Here is a 6,258-nt window from a genome sequence, read left to right on the forward strand (position 1 = left end):
TTGTTGGTGGCAGACAGGGTGGTTTGAGCATCTCAGAAACTGCTGATCTCCTGCAATTTTCACACACACTAGTCTCTAGAGTTAGAGACACACCACGCTTTTAGACTGCAAAGAGTGGTACAAAAAAACAAAACAGCAGCAGCAGTTCTGCAGACAGAAACGCCTCGTTAATGTGAGACGTCAAGAGGAGAGTGGCCAGACTGGTCAAAGCTGACAGGAGGGTGACAGTAACGCAAATAACCACACATTACAACAGTGGTATGCAGAAGAGCATCTCTGAACACACAACGCATCATAACTCTAAGTGGATAGGCTACAGCAGTAGAAGTCTACCTAATAAAGTGCTCACTGAGTGTATATCAGGTGCAACACCCTGTCCACAAATCAGCGGAGAAATTCTGTGCGTTTCTTTGTTTCTTTTCCCTTTTCTTTTTTGTGTGGAAAGTTCCAGATCTTCGGTGGATCAGAAAGTACCACCGAATTTAGCAAAAACAAACAATATCAGCGAAACGTCGGTAGCTATACAATTGCGGCGAGGCAGTCCCAAACCAAAAATGCACTCACCCAATCAGAAGGCTCCGCCGGCCGACTCCACATCTGTGTTCGCTTCTTGGCTTGGAGAACGTTAATGTACCTTTGAGTGATCAGCGCAAATCCACAACATCTAAGGATATAAACAAACAGAGTAATTGAGGCCAAAGTTTTTATTTATTCATTCATTTTTTACTTTTTCCAAGGACCAAACCGACAAAAAGCAAAACGTCCTTTACGAACACAGCGACCAAACCGGCATTCGGCAAAAAGCTGAAAATGGTCCCGCCAAAGAATCAAAACAGTGCATTGATGTCTATGTCACTCGTATCCGATTACGAATCACCTAGGTTACGACCTCACCTTTGAACCTGGAGGAAGGAACAGTCTCCTGCTACGTCAGTGAATTTACGGAGCGTGTCAGACAAAGTTTCTTTATTGTTTCAAAATTTCTTAACATTCAAAAATATTCTTTAAATTATATTTAAAATCAATAGAAACACTTCAACCATTTAGGTTACGTCACACACTCTTGCAAAATACTAATGCAGGTCAAGGTAACCATTAAAATATAATATTCTTTCTAATCACCATATGAATATGAATAATTTAAATCATGACAGACAGTTACACATCCATGAAATTAAATGATACAGCAATCAGAATTCAGCAATCAAAAATCCGAAGAAAAGGTGAAAAGAAAAAAATCTAGTTCCAGATTTGACTCCAGATCAAAATTTGACTTAATTTTTTTATTTGATTCCAGATCTTAGAAAAATCCAGAGAGAATCGCACAAAGCAAAATAGAAAAAAGGAAAAAAGAGTCCTGGGTTAGCTTCATGTGTCAGTCGAGTGGAGTTTGGGTTGGCTTCATGTGTCACTCGAGTGGCTTCCCATGGTCCACCGACGCTTCACTCTCGCTAGCGGCCTGTTCTTTTTAAAGTATTTCAAACGTGTGCCAAACAAACAACATTTGTGTTCCTAACATCAGTTACCCAGAGTGCACTCCTGACATGGTGTTAGGGTTTGTTTTTTCATGTGGGTTCACTTGTTCACTTGTGATTTGTGAGAAATGTATTTCATGGAGGGCCAGTGCCTCTCCTGCATGTGAGAGAGAGTGAGAGAGAGTGTGTGTGTGAGACGGGTGTGTGTGTGAGACGGGTGTGTGTGAGAGACGGGTGTGTGTGTGTGAGACAGGTGTGTGTGTGAGACGGGTGTGTGTGAGACGGGTGTGTGTGTGAGTCGGGTGTGTGTGCGAGAGACGGGTTACTGTGAGACGGGTGTGTGTGTGTGTGTGTGAGAGATGGGTGTGTGTGTGAGACGGGTGTGTGTGTGTGTGTGTGTGTGTGAGACGGGTGTGTGTGTGTGAGAGACGGGTGTGTGTGAGACAGGTGTGTGTGAGTCGGGTGTGTGTGTGAGACGGGTGTGTGTGTGAGACGGGTGTGTGTGTGTGTGTGTGTGTGTGAGACGGGTGTGTGTGTGTGTGTGTGTGTGTGAGACGGGTGTGTGTGTGTGTGTGTGTGTGTGTGAGAGACGGGTGTGTGTGTGTGTGTGAGACGGGTCTGTGTGTGAGAGACGGGTGTGTGTGTGTGTGAGTCGGGTGTGTGTGTGTGTGTGTGTGTGAGACGGGTGTGTGTGTGTGTGTGTGAGATGGGTCTGTGTGTGTGTGTGTGTGAGACGGGTGTGTGTGAGAGACGGGTGTGTGTGTGAGACGGGTGTGTGTGTGTGTGTGTATGTGTGTGTGAGACGGGTGTGTGTGTGTGTGTGTGTGAGACGGGTGTGTGTGTGACTCGGGTGTGCGTGAGAGACGGGTGTGTGTGAGACGGGTGTGTGTGAGAGATGGGTGTGTGTGTGAGACAGGTGTGTGTGTGAGATGGGTGTGTGTGTGAGACGGGTGTGTGTGTGTGAGACGGGTGTGTGTGTGTGAGACGGGTGTGTGTGTGAGACGGGTGTGTGGGGGGGTTGGACCCAAAATGCATGACTCAGAAACAGGGGTGTAATAAAGTCCCATCAGGGCTTTTTGACTCCAGTGAGCGTAGTCAAAAAACAAGCAATGTTCATACACGTAAAATCCAGCCAAAACCAAAGTACAGTACCGAGGGAGAAGGCAGTCTCGTAATCGGTACACCATGCAAAAAGTCTGGTAGCCAGGAAAGCTGTCAGCGGGGCAGAAGTACAGGCGGATGGTAGGCAGGCTCAGGGTTGATGATGGTGCAAGAGTCAAGACCGAAGTCTGCTCCGCGGGGCAAAAGCACAAAGACAGCAGGCAAAGTTGTGGTACAGGCAGGCAATGGTCAACAAAACAGAAGTCAATAATGTTTGGTCAATAAACAGGCTTGGCTCATAACAGGTAGACAATGGCTTGACAAAACCGCTAAAGGGGTGCACTGACAACCAGGAGGCAACAATTTCGCAAAGACATGACATGAAACTGAGCTTTATATGCAGGTGTAGATAGGTGCAGACAATTAGCTTGAGAGCAGCATGAGAATGGAAATCAGGTGTGGAGGATTGACAAGTTAACGAGGTAATTAGTCATCATTAGTAATATACCTATCCTGCCCTAGCGTTAGTAAATTAGTAAATGACATGCACAAGAAATGTAAGGTAACATGAACACATGGTTAGAATGTTATTATTACCCAATCCTGATCTAAAGTTAGTAGATTAGTAAGAAGACACGGGAAATTGAAACAATTAGGGAAGCGTGAGTGACAGAAAGGGAGAGAGAGAAAAGGCATGAATGCAAGGTTTGCAGAAAGACACAAAAAAGTGTATGCTAAACAATGAACGGAACAACATAACATGAAACAACATAAACATAACAAGTTTGTGAAATTGTGACAATAAACTATATAACTTGACATGGCAAGACTAAGAAATAAATGGTAACAAGAACTAAACATGAAACATAACATGACATGACAATGAAACGTAACAAGAAATAAAACAAAAACGTGGCGAGACCAGACTAACATAATACGTGACATGACAATAACGTAACTAAAACAATAACTAAACATGAAACATGACAATAACCTAACTAAGACGATGACTAAACATGAAACGTGACAATAACCTAACTAAGACAATGAATAAACATGAAACGTGACAATAACCTAACTAAGACAATGACTAAACATGAAACGTGACAATAACCTAACTAAGACAATGACTAAACATGAAACATGACAATAACCTAACTAAGACAATAACTAAACATGAAACGTGACAATAACCTAACTAAGACAATAACTAAACATGAAACGTGACAATAACCTAACTAAGACAATAACTAAACATGAAACGTGACAATAACCTAACTAAGACAATAACTAAACATGAAACGTGACAATAACCTAACTAAGACAATAACTAAACATGAAACGTGACAATAACGTAACTAAGACAATAACTAAACATGATACGTGACAATAACCTAACTAAGACGATGACTAAACATGAAACGTGACAATAACCTAACTAAGACAATAACTAAACATGAAACGTGACGATAACGTAACTAAGACAATAACTAAACATGAAACGTGACAATAACCTAACTAAGACGATGACGAAACGTGAAACGTGACAGTGTGACCTGATTGCCGCCTCATCAATCACAGGACTTTCTGCTCTGCATGTTAATGTGAGATTCATAACTTTCTCAGTTTTATGTAAACATATATATACAGTACTGTGCAAAAGTTTTAGGCAGGTGTGAAAAAATGCTGTAAAATGAGAATGCTTTCAAAAATAGAAATGTTAATAGTTTATTTTTATCAATTAACAAAATGCATGAACAGAAGAAGTGAATGAACAGAAGAAAAATCTAAATTAAATCAATATTTGGTGTGACCACCCTTTGCCTTCAAAACAGCATCAAATCTTCTAGGTATACTTGCACACAGTTTTTGAAGGAACTTGGCAGGTAGGTTCCAAATATCTTGGAGAACTAGCCGCAGTGGGGGGCCGTACCATCACTTCCAGGACTCCTTGTTTTTCTTTACGCTGAAGATAGTTCTTAATGACATTGGCCGCTAGAGCCAAATATTTCACATTTTGATGATTAGTCCAGAGAACCTGCTCCCATTTATCTGCACCCTAGTTCTGTGTTTTCTTGCATAGTTGACTCGCTTGACTTTGTTTCCACGTTGGCGGTGTGGCTTTTTGGCCACAATTCTTCCATGAAGACAACTTCTGACCAGACTTCTCCGCACAGTATATATATATATATATATATATATATATATATATATATATATATATTCTGTTATTATTATTATTATTATTATTATTATTATTATTATTATTATTATAAATACATATGTATATTCTGTGCATTACTGCATATAAAAAGGGTTGTAATTACTGGATGATGAAACTAAAATGTATTAAAATACCCTTTAATAAAAGTTTGCACTTTGACCAGAGAAAATAAAATATTAAATCCGAAAAAGCAGAAAAAGACATGGTGTTTTTTGTTTATTGCCTTAAAATATATTGCTTGGCTTCTTCTACAAATATATATGATAAGAAAGTGAATACAATATGATTAATTAAGTTTCCTATCCATAGCAGACCTCTTTTTAAAATATTTTAAAATAGAGGCAAGCTATATATTAAGTATCCTGACCTCACCCAACTCCAAAGCTATCAAAACAAGGTTAGTGGATCCATGCCAACATTTACACTCACCCTTAATAAAAAAAGAATTAATAGAAAAAGAAAGAAAAATAAAGTGAGATTTTATGATCTGCCACTAGAGGGCATTACGTTACATTACATTAATGGAATTTGGCAGACACTCTTATCCAGAGCTACGTACAGTTGATTAGACTAAGCAGGAGACAAACCTCCTCTGGGGCAATGCAGGGTTAAGGGCCTTGCTCAAGGGCCCAATGGCTGTGCAGATCTTATTGTGGCTAGACTGGGGATTGAACCACCGACCTTGCGTGTCCCAGTCATTTACCTTAACCACTACGCTACAGTCATGTACCTTAACCACTACACTACAGTCATGTACCTTAACCATTATACTAGTCATGTACCTTAACCACTACGCTACAGTCATGTACCTTTGCACACCACTGTATGTATGTATGTATGTATGCATGTACAGTAGGTAGGAATGTATATGCACATGTATGTGCCTATTGTATGTATGTACATGTATGTTTTTCCACACTGTACTTGTACTGTACCACAGACACATGCAGATTCCAGACTCAGTTCCCTGAACCGCCTGCTGGGTTGTTGGTTGCGAGGCCCTTTGCTCGCGCTAAGTGATTGATTGGTCTGCTGTCTCGCTCTGGAGAAGTAGCAGGTGTGGCTTCTCGCGCGCTGCAAGAGCGGAATGCGTGCGCGGGCGGCGGGAGTCGCGGGTCTCAGGACAGAGTCACGATTGTCTAGCCCGTGAACAACAACTGCGACCGGAATACGACTGGAAGATCCTCACTATCAGAAGGAGAAGTTCAGATATCGGGTTTTTTTTTTTCTTTTTTTTTCTGGCCGACAAGAACTTTCCGCAGAGGTCGTTGCTTATATGGGAAACCCGCTTTTAGGTTTCTAAAAAGTTAGCGCGTTTAACCACGGCCACCTTTTTTATTTTGGCCATAGTTACGGACTCAAAGAAGAGTCAAAAGAAGGGGCAGTTTTGTTTTCCAGGACCAGCGGTCTCTAGGTCTAACTAATAATAACTTCAGCTCGGTGGCAGTAACAGTATAT

The 6,258-nt window shown here is 41.2% G+C and overlaps 1 protein-coding gene across 1 annotated transcript in view; it reads left to right on the forward strand.

Annotated features, from left to right (window-relative positions):
- The first annotated feature begins 5,845 nt into the window (after positions 1 to 5,845).
- wipf3 (WAS/WASL interacting protein family member 3) overlaps positions 5,846 to 6,258 on the forward strand; it is a 21,532-nt gene continuing 21,119 nt past the window's right edge. The window contains exon 1 of the mRNA XM_061256081.1: positions 5,846 to 6,258. This exon is cut by the window's right edge and continues 95 nt beyond it. The gene's annotated coding sequence lies outside the window, so the exon portion shown is untranslated.

This window comes from Conger conger, chromosome 9 (genome assembly GCF_963514075.1).
Source record: "Conger conger chromosome 9, fConCon1.1, whole genome shotgun sequence".
NCBI lineage: Eukaryota > Metazoa > Chordata > Actinopteri > Anguilliformes > Congridae > Conger > Conger conger.